Source organism: Apis cerana, linkage group LG4 (genome assembly GCF_029169275.1).
Source record: "Apis cerana isolate GH-2021 linkage group LG4, AcerK_1.0, whole genome shotgun sequence".
NCBI classification, from domain to species: Eukaryota; Metazoa; Arthropoda; class Insecta; order Hymenoptera; family Apidae; genus Apis; species Apis cerana.
In genome coordinates this window covers 6,361,798-6,387,025 of record NC_083855.1, presented here as the reverse complement: position 1 = coordinate 6,387,025, position 25,228 = coordinate 6,361,798, and the positions used below count along the sequence as shown (strand labels likewise).

At 36.5% G+C, this 25,228-nt stretch overlaps 1 protein-coding gene and 1 non-coding gene across 2 annotated transcripts in view; one reads left to right on the top strand and one right to left on the bottom strand.

Moving 5' to 3' along the window:
* Positions 1–25,228, top strand: part of LOC107994632 (mannosyl-oligosaccharide 1,2-alpha-mannosidase IA) — a 467,472-nt gene that overhangs the window by 35,139 nt on the left and 407,105 nt on the right. The window lies entirely within an intron of this gene.
* Positions 12,072–12,142, bottom strand: Trnag-gcc (transfer RNA glycine (anticodon GCC)). Its single transcript has one exon. It is a non-coding gene; the product is annotated as a tRNA-Gly (tRNA).

The window sequence follows — 25,228 nt, the reverse complement described above, 5'->3', positions numbered from 1 at the left end:
ATCGCTCCTACTTTTCTCCATCCAAACGGATGCGGCAGTAAGATTTGTCTACCTTTATAACGCGTATAAGAGAATAAGGGAGGCAAGCATTGTGTCCTTTATCGTGGCCGCGATTTTTGCAATTCGCGAGGAGGAACGAGGAGTTTCGTCGGAGTTTTCGTCCCAAATGATCCTCTGTTTATCGGTTCAACGGCAAGATTGAACGATTCCACTCGCCAACTTCGATAGATTCGATTCGAGAGATATGTAGGTCTGCACCTAGTGCCGTTAAGGAAGGGGGGATGAAAAGTGTCCACGAAAGGGGATGCGCTTCCCTCTCGTGAGATTTCCATATTGGTGATTTTGAAGTAAGTTGCTCAAATTTATGGAAGATCGTTTGTGGATAATTGCTTTGCGTTTCATTCGTGCATCACTTTGTTTTCGCCTTGTTCGTTTATTTTCGTTCAACAACTGAAGTTGGAACGAACTTACAATGACATTACATTGATCCATTGACATGGTAACTTTGAAACACTGAAACAAGTTTGAAGTATTTCAATTTTCGTTAAAAGATTGCGTTAAAAGAAAACGTAAGTAAATATTTCAAAAATATCTCGTCGCGAATTTTCCAAACTCTTACACACCATCTCCCTCCCTTTTCGTAACCAACTGAACCACAGGCAAGAAGCCGCATATCCCGCGGTTCACCGTTCGTTGACGCTGTTAAAATTCCAATAACAGACGTCCGTTTGTGCGCGCATATGCCGTTTCTTCTACCCTCTCCCTCGCCTCCTTTTATGCTCGCACGCACACACGCACACGCGCGATCCTCGCCGCGTTACCCCTTTGTTCCGCGCGTTTTTCCGCCTGTCGCATGCCGTTCCAACCCGTGGATACCCTCGCCCCGCGCATATCATCGCCGCCCCCTTTCGACATCGTCCTTTTTTAAGATTCCTGCTCCAACCAGGAGACAGACCGTCTCGCGCTCGCACGAGATAATAAATGTCTTTCTCGATCTTGCCTGACCCCAGCCGCGTCCTTTCCACCGTGGTTCACGACCACGTGGACGTGGATAATTGAACATACATCAAGGGTGAAGGAGAGCCGACGACCAAGAAGGATAACCGGCCTCGAAAAGCGGGCAGGAAAGATGGGCGGACGAAGAGGGAGAGAGAGAGAGTCAGAGGGATAATTCAGGCAATTTGAGGGCCGAACGGCGGCTCACGACGATATAAATTCAGTAAACGCCGTCATTAGAGCCAATCCGAAATACCGGGCGTCTATTAAACCTGGAACTAAGATAATTACCAAGCACTCGAGTCCAGCCGATATCGGGTCCACCTTCCTGCCCGGCTTTCGTGGATACCTTCTCGGCTACATTGTTGCGCTTCTTATATACCGTGTACCGACCCCCTCACGACGATTCCCGGGCCCCCGGCTATTCCAATTTCGATGATCGTTCGCCTCGAATGTTTGTGTCCCCTTTGCGGCCGGCCTGTGTCGACGGACTTGTCGGATCGCCTTTCCGACCATGTTTTCGGAGGATGCGTTGGCGGAGGAGAGGATTCTTTCGGGTGGTTACACGGTGGGTGGGGTGGAGGAGGTAATGGAGTGCGGTTTGGCGGTTTGTAAGGCGGTTTGCTGCGGAGCGGAGAGGTTTTTTTCTTTGGGGCGGTTGTTTGCGCGCGCGGTGGTCGAGGCGTGATTATTAGACCGCGGATGTACATGAACTTGTGAAAAATATCGGAGGTGATGGGGATTTTTGGGAGGGATAAATTGGGGAAGAAAGAGGAGGGAAAGGAAAAGGTGTATCTCAGTATGAAAATATTTATTTGTTGTTGCGTCGGTGGAAATTTTATGGAACGATTATAACGATTTTAATCAAGCAAATATTAATCTGCTTTCTAAATATCGCTACTCGAATGGCAAAATATCGCACGGTTGTATTTCCTTCCCGTTCCAAATAAGATCGTTTGCAAGAATTTAAAAATTAACCAACAATATGCAACGCAACAATATACCGTTATAATGGAAGAATGAATTTTCCAAACTTCAATTACTCTGCGTACTAATTTAAAAGAGAAAGAGAGAAAAAATAGAATTACAATAGAATAATTATACCAACGTTCCAACTAATACACCCTCCATAATTCATCGCGCAGTTAATAATTCTTACGGGGAACAATACCGTTCACGACACTGCTCCGCAATTCGTCCGCAATACGAAAATTCGCCTCGCATTTCCTCTCGTACTAATTCCTCCAACAACGCATTAGCACCCTCCGATAATCACGAAACCTTACTCCGCCCCGCTCAATCAGCCCGCTCGATAAATTAAAATACCCACAGTCACCCAATTAAGAAAATTGAAATACTTTGCAATAGCAATTGCTCCAATTCGTTCCAACGTATCCACCGTGGATTTCTCGTGATACAATGACACGTGGTATTCGGCCAACATGCCTTCATGCGCGGTCTCGTGTAACACGTCCGTACCTTCGAATCTCGCGGTTGGCCCACGGTTCGCGAAACTGGCTCCACTGGAATCTGGCAGCGATTGTGCACGCGAAAAGGGATCCAAAATCCTTGCGAAGGAGGGGATGAATAAGAAACGCTAAACTATACGTTTTTAGCCGGGCGTTACATTTGTCGGATACCAAAGAGCCGGGATGCTTGAATCCGTGCTCCCTCGTCTGGGGAATGTTCGTGGAATGTCGCGAACTTCTATATAACGTCGAAGTCGAGGTTGTTCGGAATTGTCGTTGGATCGTACACGTTCCTAAGAGTGCAATATATATATATATTTTTTCCAAGGATTAGTGATTTTTCGTTATAAAATTAGATAATTGGAGGAATTTGAATTTTTTTAAGTGGAATAATTTATTTGGAATATGAAAAGAAGAATTCAAAGTTAATATATAATATATATGTATATTGTTCGTGGTTTTTTGAACGGATTGGAGTAACATTAAGGAATATTTTTAATTTAGAATGGAAGTACAAGAAGGTTTCTTATATTCTCGTTTAACTTTATTAGTTTTCGTCACATTAACATGTACATGATACGAAAAGACGAGAGTGAAGAGATAATAATTACGCGCACGATACACGATTTCAAAGTAATCAGTGGTTGCATACCTCGAGGAATCGTTCCTTAAGGCGAACCTGTTGTAAGGAAATCCTGGACTCGCGTTTACCGATTCGGGACGCTTATGCGCGAGAAAATCGTCGGAATATACTAATCAACGAAAGATACTGAATGTTCGATAATACGTTTCAAATACGTAATAAAAATTTCGAAAATTGACAATGAGGATGTATAAATAAAGAAAAAAATAAATACAAAATATTATATGCCATTGTGCCAGGATTTGCTTTACGCAACGAGATGGATGCGAGTATAAATAAAAAGGAATAATACAAAAATGTGACAACAAATAGAATCAAAGGAAAATTTGTTCCAAGAAATAATTTGATTTCTCATTATTTTTTTATCATTCAATTTTAATGAACCTTATATATATAAATCTCCAGTAATACGATTGTTATTGCGTTAAATACGTCTCGATAATTTAATCAAAATGGTAAAACAACGGTTTATTGTTCGTGGAAACATTCAAACAAAGATATTCAAACGTATTATATTATTAATATACTTTATAATTTCAGTGGAAAGTAATTATGCCAATGTGTATTATACGAACAACGTGTTTGGATTAAATGGTTTTGATTAAATAACTGCGAATCAAAATAGAATAATAAATACACTCTTGCTCCACAAATCACTATTGTTTTCGCATACAACTCTTCTAAAAAAATCGAACTTCGATATAAAATCTTCGGAAAGATTTGAATTCGAATTTAAAATTCGAACACTGTACAACACGTTCATCCGGGATAGTCGAGCAGCTCTAATTCGAAACGTTTTAACGTGACTCGAGATTCGATCATTAAAAGCGTTTACGCTTGTAATTGCAAGAAGCAACGATGCGCCGGCCTAGAAAGTTCTTCAGGCCACCGAAATTCATTCCCTTATCTTATCTGCAAGAAAATTGCACGCAAATGGACGGGCTGATACACGAGAGCCTTAATTAAAGGGATATACACTGGCTGGCCTCCAGTTGATCACGTTCAGTTCGCGAAATACTGATTTTAAATTCGTGAAAATTATTCGTTATTCGAAGAACATCTCGATAATAAATTCTTAGGAATAATTGAATAATTATCCCAATCTTGAAAATAAAACAGAATGTTCTGTCTTGGTGCTTCGTCGTTATTTATTTAAAATAATATTTGAAAAATAATCTCCTTCTGTGCAATAAATTTTGATTTCTTGAAAATATGAGATATAAGATCAAAAGGAGTGGAATAGGACAGGGATTAAACAAGTTTGGAAAGAAGCGAAGGAGGTTGAGTAACATTTAAGACGAATGAAGAAAATCAAGTTTGCCGGATTAAAAATGAGGACTGTAAAGATTTGGAAAGTGGTAAAACATATTATAGAAAGATAAGAAGATTAAAAGATGTTGGGAAACATTAAAGAAGTTTGTAGAAGACTTAAAAAAATGCTGGGGATTAAAGAAAACTTTGAAGTCGGAAAATATTGAAAAAATATTAAAGAGAAGTGTGAAAGATAGGAAAATTTTGATCGAAGTTGAGGATCCATTTTAAAAAACATTACAAAAAAAAAAAAAGGAAGAAAATCAAGAAAAATTAAAACAAACTTTTTCAGAGAATTTCACTCGTTTAAAGGATCAAAAGAAATTATCGAAATGCTGAAAGAAATCGAAGATTTGAAAAAAATTGAATTCTTCAAAAATAAAAAATAAAATATAAAACTTTCTTCGATTTCTCAACTTCCTACGGATATACGTACTCGTGGAAATTTTCGATCCAGACGTTCCTGCCTCGAATAAAGAAATTTCGCGATAAGTTGTAAGCATATCGTGTGTGTCACGTGGGAAATCTTAGAATCGGTAAGAGCCGAGGGTCTCCAGCGAGTTGAGAGTCTAATTTTACGCATCGCTGATAGACTTGGCCACGAATGAAAAGAACGAAAACAAATTACAGACGTTGCACGCGAGATATTTCACCGTGTTCGATGCTTTCACGTTGCAATGTCACGGTCACTCCACTTTTCTTTTCCTTTTTTTTTTTCTCTTTATTCTCTTTCCCTTTACTCACGCGACGCTGATCCACATTTGCATGGGAAAAGGCCAAACGTATCACCCCTTGATCGAGGATCGAAAATCAAGTTTCGAAATCTTGTCGCTCCAGATTTTTACGACTGCATTCTCATGGATCGTATCATGTTAATCGTTAAATTTTTCACGAAATGCATCAGAAAGAAAAATGATATATATATATTTGAATTTTAAAATTTATAATTTCTTTTCATTTTAAAAAATTGTATTAACGGATTAATTTTTTTTTCTTGAATATAGAAATTGTTACAATAATGAACTATAATTATTAATTGCAACGTTCTACATCCGTGACGCTTTACAAAGCTTTCGCCTTTTGTGAACTAATTTCGCCACGAATATATTTCACTGTAATTTACACCGTAGTTGTACGTGACAAGCGTGATGCGAGTCGTTATAACGCGTGTGACGCATGGTAACGGTAAATGGATTTTAAACGCGCCGGTGTTTACGTTCAAACATTACGTCCAACGCATTTTAACATATTTCATAAACTTTCAAATAACACTTTCACGTGTACGAAATTATATATTCCGTGTTTAAAACAATGCGACAAATATTTGAAACGAATCGTAATGCGTGATTGGAACGTACGTGCATACATTGGAGAAGAATATCAAGAACGATCCTGGGTTTCAGTGGTTCGGATTGTGATATATATATATCGAGATCATGCGATAATTGGAGCAGTTTGTTCTGTTGGAACGTTGTTACGTAATCGGATTTAAAGTTCCAAGTTTATTACAACTCGCCTCCATTTGATGCGTAGACGAATAATGATACTGGTTGGAATATCGTTGCATAATCTGCATGCAATTCGTGAGAAGAAACTTGGTATTATCCTTCGAGCATCGTGTTTCATCGTTGGATAAATTTCTTTGCGGATCAAGATAAATCTAGTAATAGCATCGGAAGAAGATATTTTATTTGTTTATTTATTTATCTGTGAACAGAAAGCTCCATTGATATCATTAGTTTTTTGAAAAAAAAAAAGTAAAAAATTGGAAAACTTGCATTATAGGATTTTTATTTTAAATTTTTGTTTTTCATCCAAAAATTTGACATTTTTCCAATGAAATTTTATAATATCTGATATGTGTGATATTTGATCGATCATGATTTATATAAGACAGATTTTATTATTTTTTATATTTAATAGTAGAGATTCATATTTTCTTGTTGTCGTATCCATTGAATTCCAATCGATTGATTCTTGTACGAAGAAACAAGGACTGGTTTGTTGGATTAATCGATCAAAAGAGTTTCCACTTTCACGAGAAATTCTCTTGAACTAATTAAGTTTTCTTTTTTAAGCTAGTCTTAATTAACGGGATAATTACACTGCTCTCGTTGGCGTGAGTAATTTTCATTTCTTAAGAAGAATACTTCCGTGATCGCTCGTTGGAAACATTTTAGATAGGAAAGACTTTTTTTTTTCTTTTTTTCTTCTTTCATCATCTTTCTCTTTATCGATTCGCCAATTTTTAACTATTTTTAATAAGAAATTTAATAAGAAAAAAACGAATTTCCTTTACGAAATAAAAATCGTTATAATAACTGCGAATGAACGAAAATCATTTAAACATTAAATATAAAATCATTATGGATTATTCAAGCTTATTTCTTCCATTTATAAATCGTGTCACAGATAACTCGTAACTTCAATATTTTCCGCTTCATTTAATCTTATCTACGAGTTTCTATTTTACATTTAAATTAACTTGCTATCTTAGTTCGTATCGTCATTTTATCTATGCATTTCCTTCCTATTTCTTTCTTCCTTTACTTAATAATTCTTTCTTTCTTCAACTTCGAACAAACATCTCCAAATTTCCAGTACAACAAACAAAAATTCTTCTAGTTTACAAATATCCATGAAAATTTTCTTTCGCGATTCCACAATTTTTCGAATAGATAAAATATCCCCTTTCTCCCATAATCTTTTTTTCTCGAGACTTTGCCCAACCAGATACGTCAAATTTCTCTTCTTCAACAACTTGCCCATCGTCATTTCCATCACGAACGTTTCGCGCGCAAACAAAAGCAGGTAAAAGCATAGCGTGGAACGAAATTTCGAATAGCCGGTGATCGGTCGAAACGAGTTTAGCTTAGCCTCGTGTTTCAGAAACGCTCTTGCCGGCACAGGTCCCCGAGGAGCATTTCCGGTGAACGGAGCGGGAAACCGTGTCTCTCTCTCGCTTACCAGATGAAAACAAATAAAGGAAAACTCATCATCCGGCTCGACTTGAACGGCGCCGATAAAACGAATCGACCGAGATAAAAGACGCCTTCCGCGTCGTCTTTTTTCCAACCGCTTCTTCCTCGAACGTGGCCCGCGATCGCTCCGATGCTTGTTTCCGCGCCCCTTCGGCTTTCGTCCCTGGGAAATTATGCCACACACCCGCTCCAATTTCTTCCAATTTCCTTTCGTTCATCTTTTTTTCTGATCCTCTGCTTTTTTCTTCTTCCTCGGTTGCAATTAGCGACAAAGCTTTAGGAGGAATTCGCTTATTGGGACGATTGCTTCTGAGATGCGTGGACGTGCTAAGTTACAACTAGAAGACTCGAGATTCTGCTGTTGATTTGAAAATTCAGATGCCGAGGAACAATGCTTCCTCGTAAGAATACTTACATTCTCAAGTTTTTCCCATACGACGAGCAACTCCACCCTTTCTTCCAACATTTCCACCGTGACTAAAGGTTTTCAGGGGGCTTTAAAGCGGGCGTGGAGAGGCCCAAGAAGGGCGGGCACTCGGGATCATGGCTTGTCTCGAGTGGTGCTTCGAACAGCGTAAAGTACGTATATCTTGCGCATGAAAATACCAGGCCAAGTGCCGTTGCTTGTCTCCCTTCAAAATAGGGCCAATAGAAGTAGAGGAACGTCTTTCGAATTGTAAAAAATACAGCCTGTCTCCATCCATCCATCCATCCATCCATCCATCCTCGAAAATAACAACGAAATGGAAGAATATAGAGATATTATAGATGAAAACGACATGTCACGTGCGTGTAACACGCTCGTGTTTCTCTGTCAACGAGTCATGAGGCATCAACGAGAAATTGCGCCTGTTTGCAAATGATACGATGATAAAGATGCAAATGCGTATATACGAGCCAAGTATATATACACCAACCCCCCTGTATGCAAAGCAACGCGCTCTGTTGCGCCTCTCCTGTGGGTGGATCCCGGTCACCGGTCTCTCATAAACTAACACATTTCGGTTTCCTTTGATCTGCGTGCGCACGGTTCACTCGTTGTTCCCCTTGCCTTTTGCAAACGCCGATACATACCGACAGGACGTAACCTCTGGCTAATTGGATTTTGTAATTACATGCAAATTTAATTATCATCCAAATTAATTACGTAATAAGATTTCTGTCGCGCATGGCGCAATCGAAAATACGGGGAGGGATACGGCTTTCCATTTTTTTTTATCTTTACACCCCTTCCGATTTGTGATCATTCGGGTATCGGTTGTTCTTGAATGAAATTTTAATTTTATATCACGATTTCACGTTTGTTTGCTATTAGGAATTTTGAAATTTGGAATATGATTCGTCGAACACAAGTGTTACATAAATTAATATCGTCGCATGTTGTAATAATTAAATAATAATTAAAAAGAAAAGGAATTTTTGGATAGAATTGTTAATAAATATGTAAAATTATAATATCGTTTCAAGGAGAATTTATAAAATTTCTCTCTACAATATATACCCATCCGAGATTTCCCCATCGTTGCTTTCCAAATGTAGTTTCATCGACTGTCTAACGGTGTTATAATGATGCATATGGTGGCGCACAATGATTCGCGAGGAAGGAAAAAATTCCCTGCTCTTGCTCGTCAGCGAACATTGTCATCAGCACAGACGTCGCCACGATAAAGATGCAAATTTGCATTCGACGCGGGCTGACACCGGTGTAAAATATAATCCCGCGATTAGTGCCAGCTGAAACCGAAGTGAGTTTCTCCTCGTGGACGTTCTCTGCTAACACCTCGGTTAAGATTCATCTCTGTCTCGCATTTCTCGAATATTATATGTATATGTGCGTCTCGAAATTGGAGTGAAAATTTATTTAATCGTACATTTATTGCATCAAGTTGAGCCTTTTAAGAAGATTTAGAGAAATTAACACACGATTTTGAAATATTCCTGATAAAAGATAAAATATTTGGAAAGTTTACGTTACGTACGCTCCAATTTATATATATTGACAGATATAATTATTATCCGCCGGTTAATTAATTATCGAAACGAGGTTGTATCGATCGTATACTTAAGATAACGGGGGAAAGAAACCAGATTTTCTCGTTTCGTTTCCTCCGAATGAATATTATTCGTTCCTTCAAACCATATTTCCTTTCATTCGTAATACTTTTATTATCTGCTTATGTGTAATTCGCATACGAGAGAAACTTTTTCAAAAGGAAAATCTTAGAATTCAAACGGAAATTGAAATAAACATAAATTTCAGCAATTCTAAAATATTCCTATTTCGTGTTTCGTCTCAAACGATAATTAAATCGTCGACGATCCAATGCTTCGATCCCTCGACTGCTCAAAGGGGAAATTATTCATCAATGATTCGTTTAATTAGCCTATTTCAAGGCTACTCTCGATACGAATCGTTCTTTAAACACCTCGCGCAAGTATTTATTACATTCCGATAAGCTCGAGTGGCTCAAGTGTTCATTTCAAGAGAATTAAGAAATGTAGGTCATCGATCGGTTGGAGGCCTGTAATAAGATCGATTTAATCTTCGAAGACTGTTTCTGCTCGCGAATGAATCTTATCAATCGCGTTCTCGTTATCGTGTGATCGTCGAGAAAGAAATTTCGCATTTTTTTTTACACGTGATTAACAATCCTTTGTTCACGGAGAATCGACGATCTGGAAATCGTATCGTGCATGTGCAACAACGAAAGTTCTTTTCCAGTCACTATCACGGATTACAGTGGTTCTTAAGCGGAGTCTTGATCGTAATGTGAAAATATATACCTTTTATAAATTTGATCGATTTTAAACAGGCTATTTGCTTATGGAATGCATCACATCTGGACCTGAATTTAACACGTAAAATCAACAATTTAATTTTTAAAAAATTCTCTCTAATCCGTTGAAAAGAGACCAAGAACCGCTGTGCTAGGTGTTACCATTCACCTTGGAACTTTTTTAACAGTAGAAATTTGCGTAATGCCTCTCCTATCCCTTTTATCGATCTCTCCAATCGCGTGTAGGTTTCGATCTGATTATTGATTTATAGTAATGGTATCTTGTTAACGAATTTCGAGAACATTTGATTAAAGCGATTGACAAATAATTGACAAATTTTCTCTCCCATTAAAAAAAAAAAACACCTATATTTACAACTAATACGAAATATGAACAATGGAACGTCGAGAAAACCAATCAAAATTCTTAAAAAATTCCCTTACGGTAATCGTTCATCAACGTCACGAAAGAGAGAGGGAGAGAAAAGAGTAAAAAAAGAAAAAAGTAGTCAGTTTTCATTCCGCGACCAATAAACCGCGAAAACAACCTCTTGGTAAATGACACGTGGCGAGAGGGTGGACGCGCGAAGAAACAATCGAGAGAGGAGTGGAAAGCCTACAGTCGCGTGTGTTCAACCGGTTCCATGCCCGATTACTTCGTGTCACGGTGGAACGCCGCGCCGCCTTATGCCCGATCCGCCTCTTCCCTCCTCGCGTCACGCGCGCTCCAAAGCGCGAACCACGCTGATCCACGCCGCGTGCAAACGTGCAAATATTTGCACCCGGCCTCGTTCGTGCGTTTCCATTGACGAACGGCCGGGGTTGGAAAGTGCGTCATGTGTTTTGCCCCTCCGTTCGGCAAATACCAAAGTTTAGGCTTTTGAATAGGAGCGTGCAGTGGTGATCCACGGTCTTGTTGAACCGGGTTTCAAAACGTTTGTTCCGCGTATTTGGCCAATGATACTTTGTGCAAATGAACGTGGTTGCGTGTCATGGAATTGATTTTTATTTTCCATTTTATCGTGTTTTATTTTGAAACAACAAACGAATAGTTGCAACAATTTTTAAGGATCCGAGTTTATTATTATGGACGGATTTATTTATTATACATTTTGTGGTAAAAGATTGTTCAAATAAAAAACGTAAGTGAACATCAATTGGTTCAATTATACGTTTAAAAAAATCAAATTTCGTTGTTTAAAGAAAGCGAAAATAAAAAAAAAACTCCAATTTTCTTTTAAAACCTTTTCGACCGAAAAAACGTAAATGTTTTTACGAACTTTCCTCATTTTTCGGCCGAGCTGAGTATCTTTGCTGAAATTTTTAGTTATACAGAATTGCGGATACAATGTATAAAACATTGATGCCTGCACGACCGAGCATATGTTCCGCGATATTACCGTAGGAGCGCATCGAACGTGGGATTTTCCTCTGCTTTTCGCCAGATGTGGCTACCTTACTGTTAACCATTCGTAAATTTAACATTCCCTCTCTTCTCTCCGAGATTTTTTTTATTATAATATGGGCCGCTCGCCATTTCGACGTTACCTCGTCGAAATATATTTTATCGCTCTATTTTCATTTAATCGCGTATTACGTCTCGCGTATAAATTTCTCAGAGAAATTTTTCTTACGGGGAAAATACGGCGAAATACGAGAAATGCGGTTAAAATTTCTTGGCATAAGAAAAGAGTTAAAGAGAACGATATAATATTTAAAATAATAACGATTTTTTACTTTTTAATAAAATATACGAAATTATGTACATAATATACATCATAATATACATATATGTATTTTTTTATTAATTGCACGTTAAATACGAAAGGTTGAATATTGCAATATTTCCAACGAGAAAATGATTAAAAAAATGCAAAAACAACCCATCATCCCTTGCATCGGCCGGGAATCGAACCCGGGGCGCCCGCGTGGCAAGCGAGCATTCTACCACTGAACTACCGATGCTTCTGGGGGTTGTTTTCACTTATCTCCAATAAAAATATACGATCCTACAAATCTATTTACGCAATCGTAAAATCTATCGATTAGATAAATTTTCTTTGTCCGTACTCTTCTCCTCGTTCTCTTTGTCTCTCTATTTCATTTCAAAAAAAAAAAATCATTCAATTACATCTAATTCCAAAATTTAAAAATTATTTCCTCTTATAAATAATTTCGAATATTTTTCTTGTTAAAACTTGTTACTCTTGTCAAAATGTTATGAAAATAATATAACCATACACCCCTAAACATCTTTTTCCGCAATGATACAAAGTTCGGGATAAAAACGAGAGGGTATGACGTCTCATTGTTACTCCAGTTACAATCCGGGACGGCTCGATGGGAGTAGAGGTTTAAAAGGGGGACGAGAAGATGAAGGGTTTGCACGAGAGCTACTCGCTTTGCTCTAGCTCTAGAGTCTAGTCGAACTTGAAATCCTCTCCGGCGTAAACGCTGGTTATCTCTGATCTCGCAACACCGTGATGAGATCCTCCAAAGTTATCGGGTCACATGGTGAAACGTTTATATCTAGAAAATTAACCACGATAGTTTTCCATTATCTATCCTCCAATATCCAATAAGATTAATTAAAATATCTCTGCTGGATAAATAACTTTTCTCGAACTTTGATCTCGAAGATTCTTATTTTTTCTTTTTTTTTTAAGTTTCAGTCGAATATCAAATAGGAAAGGAATCCTTTGTGTTTGAAATGATCTGAGTGATATCGTAAGGAAAACGAAGGATTGTGTATTTTAGATTATAGGATATATAATTGGCGATGATTTAAAACCAGTTGAACCAGAAATAAACCCCTCTCCCATAAAAAAAATGCCAAATATAAATGAAAAATATGAAACCATGCAGGAGAGAGAAAAGAGACTGACAACGACGATATTAAATCCTGTCCTCCAATGTTGAATTTTTCATTGAACTTTTAACTTTTAACTCATCTGACGTGTGAGAGAATCTTATCTATCTTAAAAATTAAATCCATCTCTGAAAATTCATCGGCAAATGAAAAAAAAGTAATAAATTTGATGAATAATAACATCGATGACACAAATCTCGGCCAATTTAAAATTCCAACAAACGTACACCCCCCTCCCCGATCAAACAGCTTGACAAGCAGAGTTGTCGCAGACGAGCCTTCCCTCCTCCACCACGTGTAATTCTTACTTCTTCGAATCCAAGATGACCCTCCACGCTCTAATTCCTCGCTCGAGAATCCTCCGAGAGATCACGATCGATCGGATTTAGTCCCGATTTCTTGTCGGGAGACAGGGCAAGGAGGATCGCTTTCTGAATCACGAATAGAGCACAAGCTTAGAGCACTCTCACCGTTGCGATACACACTGTTTTGTTGCACTGTCCAATCTCGTGGAGGAGGAGGGGCAGCTTTGGACAATAAAAAAAGAAAAATCCTCTGCCCTTAATACGTATAAACCGTCGATCCGGCAGTTCTGCTAACTTCCACGTCAATCAGCGTAAGCCTCTTTTCGAGGCTTAAGACGATGACGATGGCTGATCCAGCCGAGGAGCCAGCAGGTAGAGAAGAAGCGCGTAAAATGTTTTTGAGGATAGTTCGGGAGGATCTTGGAATCGTGCTTCGTCGTTCGGGGTGGTCCGTTTCGAGCGATGATTTTTTTCACGAAATCTGTCGAATCCGCGATTTTTAAAACGCTGGATAAAAAATTGGGAGATTTAAATCTTGATATTTGTGAGAACGAATGGTCAAACAATTGTTCTCGTTATAATGGCTGCATTTTATAATTTATCGTATTATTAAATAAACACCAATTGTTCACGAAGTTCGAATCGATAAATTATATCCATCATAATCGAGAATTTTCACAGTTTTTTAAACGAGCTTCTCAATATAGTCTTCCGAAGCATCCGCCGAGATTAGGTCTCGATTCGATCCCTCGATTGGAGCCATTACGCCTGCCGTTCAACGAAAATCCATCCCGACAAAAAACTTTCCAATCAGCCCTCCCCGTCGCGATGAAAGCTCGTCAACCATCGTCTCGTCCGAAAGAGGAGTGCTGCGCACTTTTTCAACGTAAAAAAACACGCGTCTTCCTCCATTTCCTCGAGCATTTTCCTTTGAGTAATTAACCGTCTTGACGAGGCATCGATAACCTTATCAATTTCTCTTCATCTTTTCGTTTTTTTTATTAAACGAAAGCATTTAGAAGATGAACCGATCGAATCCATTCTTCTTTCTTCTTTTTTTTTAAATCCAGAATTTTTACGCCAGATATAAATACGGTCATAAGTAGATCGTGCTTTTTCTCTAATATACGTACAATTTTCTCTAATATTTTTATATCCTTCTTATTTGTCTTATTTACGCCAAGATGTATAAAATTCGTACGTTTATAAAAATACTCCAATCCAATAATTAATATTTAATTTTGCTGGGATAGATTAACTTCTGAGTAATAAAAATCTGTCTGGATCGCGACAAAATCTCTTCTTCCTACTTTGTTAATCTTCCGAGCTAAAAAACAATCCTGATAGATTTTCACGTGTGAACAGACAATCTTCACGATGCAATATGGCGCCGATTGGAAGGTTCGCTCGGCCATAATTTGTCACAGGTGGCTCGTTCCAGTGTTCAGCTTCCGGAAAATCTCCAGTCTGCTGTCGAGATTCGTTCCGCCCACCGGCTTCTTCGTTTCAACCCTATCTTCCTCTCCGTCTCTCTCTCTCTTCGGTTGCTACAACCCATTTGCCCCTTCTTTGTCACTGTTTGGAAGATAAATGAGGGCGAACGGGCGACGTCTACGCCCGTCCCGAAAATTTCATTTCGGTTTTTAACGATTATCCCTTTTCCTCCTGCTGTGAGACGCTCTCTATATATTCCTTTTACTTTTCGAGCATCCGTAATCTTGGCTCAGTCTCTAATTAAATTCGTACGGTTTATTTCGCTGGATCTCGCCGTACGTTTTACATACCCGTTTTCTTCCTTCTGTAATTTACCTCCTCGTTGAAAGATGAATAATTGCTTCATGGAAGAATTTTTTTTTTTTTTCAATCGATTTGGGACGTATTGCTGCTGTCTGCATATTCCAACACTCTTGATTTTCGTGTATCTCTTCATTTTTCCATCTTTGAAAATTTGGAACTGAAAAAAGAGCTCGAAGAATTATAGAAAACGATTCGATATTAATGCGAAAACTTAATGGAAATGAATTTTTTTTTTTTTTCATTTCATGAGAGAGAAATGTGTTAATGTTTATGTTTATTACGGAAAAATATTTGTTCCGTTAAATTGTTACAAATATTGTTACAATTAACGTTGATGATTATTTTTGATGCACGTTTTCTCGTTGTGCGACAATGTTTATCGAATGTTTTAATATTCGTATATTTTTTTTTGTTTTGTAAATTCGAATTTATAAATTTTTAATACTATTACTCAACAGGTAGAATTGTACGAATAAAAATTTCACGGTTTTAACAATAAACACAGATGTTTCTATTAATAAACATCGATATTATTTAAACAGATCTTGAAAGGAATTTTTTCAGAAATAAAGTTATATCGTAGCCAAGCGACGTTTGTTTAAACTATAAACGAGCATCCGCAATTTTATTCCTGTGTAATTCAACGATAAATAAATAACTCAATTTAAATAGAATCAAGGGTTGTTCTCAATTTTTCACTTCGCAGGAATTTTTCATTGCAATTTCTATTTTAATTAATATTTCAATAACGAATAAAATTTTTCGCGTTTCAGAAAATCTGTCAAATTGTGATACACGTCACAAGTGAATTCCATTATACTCCTCTTCAATTTGAAAAATATAATATATTCTTTTTTATAAATTATATATTCCATTCTACTTAAAAATTAATAAAATCCTCCACGTTAAAGAATCCATTCTTTAACAGTCGAAATCACGATCTAACTTTTCCTCATTTCGCGCGATATCAGGGCAAAATAGTTTTTCCTAATTACCAACTTTCCAGAACGACCATGGCGGAAGTTCTCCAGTCTTCCGGCTCTAGCAAAGAGACGAAAGACAAACACTGTCGGCAGACAGATGAAACGTAAACTTCGTCAGTTTTCCTTGCAATTAGTGGCGATCTCCGATCCCAACTATTATTATTATTATCGTTGATCATTATCTCGTGATCTTAGTTTAACCGTCTCGAAAATCGATATGTCAATTCGACGAAATTGGGTTTAACCGATCACCTTATCTCGAATAAAGCTAATTAATTTCTGTGATTCTTGAGTTATTCTCTTGAACGAATCCTCTTTGAAGTATTAATTATCTTTAGTTTAGATTATACACGTAACTCGATAAATTGCACTCTATTCACCTTGATTGAATATCAAAAACGAATTGTCAAGAATTTTTTGAGAACTCATATCGAAAGAATTACAAAACTATACTATTCTACGATCATTTAAACAACTAATCTAATTGAACTACTCACATCTCAAAAAGTTTACAATTAACTGACCAACGCGTAAAAAAACGGTTACAAAAGAAAGAAAAATCGAAAGAACTAAAAATAACAAAATATCCTCTCTCGCCAAATCCAACCCCCGAAACGCTATATCACATTCCAAAAGAAACACAGTTATCCGACAACCGGCCATAAATTTTTATTAACTTCTGTATCCTTTCTCTGCCCTGGCATCAAGGCTGGATATCATTCTTGCGCGGGATAATCTATTTCGTGGCGAAACATATCGTGGATTTCCGCGATCCCTGTCGCGGCCGATAAAGCCGCCCCCGCGCGGCCACACGATAACACGACGTCGGATCGACGTTTAAGCGCGAGGTCACGAGGGCGAGGCGAGATAAGGCGAGAGGAACGGGAGGACGAGCGGAAATGTAAATGGCGATGGCCGTCGCTGGCCGAAACGGATAAAAGGGTTCGATCAGGCCGGCGTTTCCAGTTCCAGTATGCCGGATTATCCCCGAGGTTTCGTAGGATTACGTGGCGAGTCTCTCTCACGAGGGGGATCATCCCTTGGTCACGCGGATCCATCCGGAGAGTGCTATCGACTTATCGACATGGCCGACTCTTGGCTCCTTACTTTCCGTTCTCTTTGATCAATTTCTCGATGTTCCTTAACAATTTGCTCAACAACTCGTAATGGAGACGAATTTTCTTGTATAAAGTTTAGTTTCAAGTATATGCAAACAAATATAAATCGCGTAATATCTTATATCGTTCATAGAAAACAAACGAAACTCTTTTATTTTTTCGTGTGAAAAACGCAAGAAGAGAGTAGCAATTTTGTCATCAAGATCCATTCAGAAAATAGGGAAAACTGTGCCATTGAAATTGCTTTTTGATTCATCCCGATATCTCTACTCGTTATCGAGATATAAGAATTTGAAATTTAGCGTAGCGTTTAAGATGGCACGGAGATTACGAATGGGTCCGCGACACACTGACCTATATTTTTTCCTGGAAACGCTTGCCTCGAGTTTGGGATAGGTCAGTGAGGCGAGGTGCGAACGAGAGGTCCGTCTAAGCAACGAGGATGGAGGTAATAAACGATTAAAAATTAGCCTCGTCTTTGCACGACGATATCTCGGCAACCGGAAGTCGTATCGAAATGAATGAAAAAGCGTTTTAAAGGGGAAGGTTCCGCGCTTCTGATGATGATCCATTCGTTGACCGGAAGTCGTTATCTTCGGAGTTATAGCGGTTCGAAGTTTTTTTAATTTTAATAGGGCTTAAGGTAAACGATTAAAAATTATCTTTGTCTTTGCACGACGATATCTCGGCAACCGAAAGTCGTATCGAGATGAATGAAAAGGCGTTTTAAAGGGGAAGGTTCCGCGCTTCTGATGATGGTCCATTCGTTGACCGGAAGTCATCTTCGGAGTTATAGCGGTTCAAACTTTTTCTAATTTTAACAGGGTTTAAACGATTAAAAAACCCCTTTTTGTTTGTACGACGATATCTCGGAAACCGGAAGTCGTATCGAGATGAATGAAAAAGCGTTTCAAAGGGGAAGATCCTGCGCTTTTGACGATTGTTCATTCGTTGACCGGAAACCGCTATCTTTGGAGTTGCAAAGGTTCAAAGTTTTTCTAATTTTAATAGAGTTTAATCAGATTTAAGGTAAATGATTTTTAATCGTTCTTTTCTTTGCACGATGATATCTCGAGAATAGCAAGTCATATCGGGATAAATTAAAAACCGTTTTAAAGGGGAATGTACCGCGTTTCCGTGCCGATTTTTTTTATTCATCAACCGGAAGTCATTATCTTTGGAATTAGAGCGGTTTAAATTTTTCTTAATTTTAATATTGCTACAATGCATGTTTTTAGCATTGGTTAAAAGTTTCAGAGCACAAAGAGCACATTTTCATTACGATCTCTTATTCAAATCGAAAATTTAAAGTGCTGTTAAAAGTATCTTTAAAATTTAAATCTGCGATAATTCGGTCGGATTGGACCGTGAAAATGCATTGTATACACAAATAGCACTAATGGTAGTTCATCAGACAGTTCTCAATCTCTTAGTTAATTGTAAAAGCAACCAATTTTGAGTTATTTTCAATTAGCCAGTCAACGCTAAAATGTACTTAGACTTCCAATGAAGTTAGCGGGTAATTTAGTTCAATTTACAAGATTTCATGAAGCAAATCACTGTTATCCGACTCTTATGTTATTTGTCAAGCTCGTTACAAAGTATTCGAAGCAGTTCAAATATATTCTACCGTGTAATCGCTAAGAAAATGTTAAACAAATTATCACTCAATATCCTGTGCTTTGAATTATGAAAATGAAAAAAAGAATATATATCAAAATATATTAATTGAATGAATCGAATTAAAAATAGAATAAAAAAAAAATAGAATTACTTTACAATATATTATATCTTTATCGTATATACTCTCTATCCATTTTATCGCTATTTTATTCGTCGTCAATAAATTTGCATTTATCTGACCCTAAAAACACATTCTAAAAACTAACACAACCCCATAGTTCAGCAATTTTCCCAACTTCCCTTTACCTTCACGGCAAAACGTTACCCATCGATCTTCCGAAAATTTCCGATTTCTTTAATGTGTTTCATACACGTTCAATATATATATATATATATCCAAACTTGTAGACTTTCGTGCGGTTTGGCAAAGATTGAACGGTGGTTTCTCGCTCCATTTTCGAGACGTCTTCCCGTGATATCGTGTTTCATGGAGGAAAGTAAAACGAGACGAGCAACGACGTCTACGCTGTCGATGGCCTTTCAGTTTTTTGCTCGAACTCCTCTTCCTCTGCCGTTGCTTCGGGAAATTTTTCATAGATCGTAGATACCACTTTCATCCATTTTAATGAGGCGGACAGGACAGCAAGGAGCTGTAATGAATATAAATCGGTGTCTAATCCGCGTGCAACAAGGCGAACGTGAACTCACTTTGAGAACGCTTTTACGCTTTCCAGTTCATTGTGGGAATATTCCAGAGAATTGAATTTTGTACGTGTAACTATTTCTTGCCGCGATACGGCCGCTTTTGTAATTCACTTTATGTCCACTCAGGTTTCTCGTCACGGTGTTTTACATTTTTACTTCCACTTCCATGATTGTCGCCAATACTCGTTTCTTCGATTGCGATTAAAATTATCCCGAGCTGTTCCACCGTTTATTCTACTTCATCAAATGCCCTCTTCCCCCGATGTACTCTTATTTAAACGACCAATCTCCTTCTATACCAAAAATTCTCATTTTCTGCCTGTTGAAAACCTCCATTTCTATCTCTGAATTTTGACTCGAAACATAGATTATCCTGCAAGAGATATACGTATCTCATTAATCATCTTTCGAAACCAACTTTTCTCGAGATTCTTCCAAAGTATCGGAATTTCTCCACGAATTGTCGTAATTACTTCGTCTCGAGCATCAAGAATTTTTCACCAAAAAGGGGAAGAGAATTAGCCGATGAATTTAATGTAGCCTCGTTAGCTCGAAACACGCGGCCAAAGAAATCGGATCAAAGTGAAAACGTCCCTTGTATGCTCGACTCTCTGCTGGGATTAATCCCCTCGAATCGAGCAATCCCTCTCGGATCTCGAGGGATTGTCCGTGACGATTTGTCTGCGGTACGGTAACGTTGTTAAGCACTTTTTCTCGTTATTGTCGTTTCACGGACAAGTTGGCGGGAAAGTTGGTGATGCGATAAGTTTTGATGAATCGGCTTGGAAGAAGAAATCGCTTGCATCACGCGGCATGATAATGATGAATCTCAAGGGCGATTGGATTGCAATCTATTCGATATTATAAGTTTAACTGTATCGATCTCTGATGTCAATTTAAATAAATTTATTACTCTAGAATTTTTTTATCTACTTCGCACGAATCTCAAGGATCAAATATTTATCTATGTATATCTATATCGAAAACGTTTAACAAAGCCGTCGTAACAGATTGTCGAACCTGACCGTCCCTTTTCGCTTCGCGAGATTACCGGCGAAATTCACTCGACTCACAATTTGCCCGTGGAAATAAGAGGCGTTCGATGCGCTGTGTATCTTAAAACGCGGACAACGCCTTCCTTCCTCCCCCAAACGGTAAAGGGATCGATCCCGCGAGAAATACGAAAAGTCTCGGGGCGTGGGAAAAATTGGAGGATATTGATTTCCCCGGAGATACGTGTCTAAAAAGTGGACAAAGAGAGGAGGGAAGCGACACGAATATTTCATGATATCGGTCAACCTCTCTCGCGTATGAATATTAAAGAAGAAGAAGAAGAAAAATCGAAGGAGGAAGAAGATGCGAAGAGCTAACTGAGGAACGAGAAACGATCGGTGCTCCAGCGATTTTTAAATGCGTTTTTAAATGCTTGCTGGAATTATGGACTTAATATATTCGCCCAAAGAAGAAATTAAATAATTCTAAGCTTCTTTCCTTCCTTTTTTTATTTTTTCTCGCAAAGAGTCAAGCGAACAATGCCTGGACCTGTTCCATACCGCGACGTAACAAAATTTCTTTCTTTCCATTCTTTTCATTTGGTGGGTGCCTCTTTTGTTACAATTTACGCGATGGTGAAGTACCGTGCGCTGCTGATTTTTCCTGTTTAGGAGAGGAGATTTTAACGGCGCACGTCGAGTGCGGACGAGAGAGTTACGGGACAAAGGATAATTTAAAATATGAAAATATTTAACGAGCAGAAATTACACGAGAAATTACATTTCGTAATATCGGTAATCTGATGTGTGTTTAACATCTCCAACGTTAAGGAAGAAAGACACGAAAGATGTTATAATTAATATGATTTCTTGTTTTAATTTTAACAATAGCAATATTTAAAAAGAAACAGCAAAGGTAAAATTGCAAGGATAATTTCAAATCGTAAAGTCAATAATAAATTCGTTCGTTCACACGGATCTCCACATTAGTGTGGGAAATAAGGATATCACACTTAATAAGAAACATCTCACGTTGTCATCATCACGTTGTCAAATCATCTGTGAGATCTTAAATTAACTTAACGCTAACATTCTAAAATCTATTTGCATATTTCTTATCAAGAATACTCTCTCTCGTCCAACGTAAAGCGAAGGAAAAAAACTTTGAAATGCATTTTCATAATTCAATTTAAAAAAAAAGAAACCGTGAAGCTAAAAAAAAGAGAGAGATCGAAATATAAATGAAGAGACGAAGAAGATAAGACGGGCGATCGATAAAAAAGAAGAAGAGGAAGCTTAAAAAGAAACCAACCTCCCTTCTGTCGCTCTCATATCACGACTTACATCGATGGACTCACGAGAGACGTTGGACAGATGATGCTCGCCAACCGTGGTCAGTCCAAGGGTTACGACAACGGAGAAGAACGATTTACATTCTGACGACACAGAAAGGAGGAGCCGATTTACGAGACCTAAACTCTGATCGAGTGCTCAAAGGTAGGAATCGAGCAGAGCCCGGACCCTCGACTGACCACCGGAAGTGGAGCACCCGTTTTCTGCCACCTGTTGCATGACATGCGGTTGACAGCGAGGGAAAAAAGCAACAAAATATCTATTAGGATGAATTGAGGAAGAAGAAGAAAAAAAAGAAAACGATTCGAATAAGAATAGATAAAATTAAAACTTTTATCTCTTGCTTTAAGTTGAAGAGATGTTGTATCTTGATACGGAATGCTCTGAAATAATATTTAAAATTAATTTAATCAATCATTCATTTATCGTTGATAGTAACTAATAATCCGTGGATATTCTCGTGTTAAAGTTAAAAAGAAAGGAGAGAATTGAAGTAAAATTTTTAAAATTTTGTTTTGCCAAAAAATTTAAAGAAATGAAACAGAAACGAGGAGGAATTAACGAGAATATTCTTGAACGGATTTTATTAATACCTGCAGTCCAGTTTAGTATTTGAAAATAATTTAAGGGAATCATGCTTCAGACTGGACTGCAGGTATGCGTAGTTCTTAGCTTGACATCGCTTTTCTAAAGCTACTACTAAATATTTATTACGATGTTCTTTCTTTAAATGAAAATTTTGAAAATGAAAATTTTGAAAAGCGATGCCAATTACCGGGTCTCACCCACGAGGAGGTGACTACGCATCGAGACCCATCTAAACCTAAAAAATAAAAAAGAAAGATAAAAATTAATGATTATAAATAAATAAATTACTTAACTAGGAAATAATATAAGATATAAGTACACAAATAAATCTTAAAAATAAATTTCAATACATTTTATTACATTACAATAACAATTTTATTACATGTTATTATTACATTGATTTTTACAAAAGTTTTTTACATCGATAAAAGTTTTATATCTTAAATCCATCAAAAAAATCTTATATCCATTTTAAATCCATCAAAAAAGTTTTATATTCATTATATTCATCTTCATAAAAATCATTTATATATATTATATATTTCAATTGATCCCACGTCGTCCAACGATGAGGCTTAAATCTAATCTTATTCTAGATCTTAATTCTAAATCTTAAATCTACGATTCATGTAACCTATTTGCATCATCCGTACCAAAGATACGCTCCTATTTAAAACGAAAAATAAGAAAAAGAATCTAAAACTATTAATTATTCAATCCATATTCGAGTACCTCCAATCGAAAAAGGAAGAAAACAGAAAAACCAGCATAGGGGGAAAATGTTCAAGAGGAAATTACGATAATTCTTAAGAATTATCGTATCGTAAAAATCCAAAAAGAGGAAAATTAAGAAAACCATTCAACGACTTCATAACGACTTACGTCGATATGAACTTACGAGTTGGTCAAATGATAACAATGACCAGTCAAGGATTACGACAACAGTCTTGAAGAAGAAACGACTTACATTCTGAAAGGAGCAAGAAGACGAAATTCTCTGATATTTTCACTTAGATGGAAAAATGAGGATTCGAGAAGAAAGTGAAAGAGGAGAAGAACAACTTTTATTCGAAAGGAGAGAAAAAGCGAAAGGATTGAATTTATAATTTTGTTATAATTCGTTTTGTGTTAAGGAGCGTATCTTTGTACGGAATATGCTTACAATAAATTTAACATAAATATCTATCTTGTATTATATTTAAAACTAAAACTTAAAACTAAAACTTAAAACTAAAACTTAAAACTAAAACTTAAGAGTAAAACTTAAGAGTAAAACTTAAAAGTAAAACTTAAAACTAAAACTTAAATCTAAAATTATCTTATTAATCTTAAAATATATACATCTCGCCTCGTATGCTTATAAATTTAAAAAAAATTTGAAATATATAAGTAATTATAAATGAATATGAAAAATATTTATTTATATATATTTATATATATATATATATATATATATATATATATAAATAAAAAGATTCAATCATATGAGAATAAATAAATTAAAAATTTTAAAGAAGAAATAAAAATGTAATTTTGATATTTTACACAGGAATTTCGAATATTTGTGCAACTATAATTAAAAAATCAAAAATATATACAAATATATGTTTGTATATGCAAATAAATTTAATTCAATTTTTTTTTTAACATAGAGAAAAATCTATCTGTCTAAATAAAAAAAATTTATCTAAATAATTTTAATTTTGCCAACGAATAATTATTATTCATTTATTCAAATGAAAATTGAATTTATATTAATACATTATAGTAAGAATATTAAATAAATTAATATTCGTACTATAATTATATTAATTTTAAATAATACTAAAAAAATTGAAAATTCACATAGCCAAATTTTTTAGCAGTATTTTCTCTAACAATGCTTCAATATTTGGGGGTGCTGAAAAAGAAAAAATAGCCAGAATAGGCTATAAGGATCACACTCCAAAGTGATCCAAAGTTTCCACAGTATTAGTGGAAAAATCGTGGGCATTTTATACGCAACACTACTTTCAAAAACGCGATCATTATTTCAACGCAACACTACTTTCAAAAACGCGATCATTATTTTAACGCAACGCTAATTTTTAAAATGAATTTAATAAAAATACAAATGAATTGAAAACTATCTCTATAATTAAATGAAAGAAACATGAAAATATTTAATACTACTTTTTAAAAAATTCTACTTTATCAAAATCAAAATTATTAAAGAAAATCGCGATGTCTCATAAAACGCAACACTAAAAGCAAACGCGATTATTATTTGTTCGCAACACTAATTCAACCCGTAATTCATTTGTCGCAACACTAATTAAAAAATCGCGATTGCCCATTTATTCATTTTGTGATCCAATAGCAGGACCACATTTTTGCAGCTCTTGTAACTGCATTTTGCGGTCCAAAAAACAGGACCACTCCCACAATATCAGTGGAAGAATCATGGGCATTTTTTCAACGCAACACTACTTTCAAAAACGCGATCATTATTTCAACGCAACACTACTTTCAAAAACGCGATCATTCTTTAACGCAACACTACTTTTAAAAACGCGATCATTCTTTAACGCAACGCTACTTTTAAAATGAATTTAAATAATAAAAATACAAATAAATTAAAAAATAATATCTCTATAATTAATACTCGAAATGAAAGAAACATGAAAATTTTTAATACTACTTTTTAAAAAATTCTATTTTATCAAAATCAAAATTAAT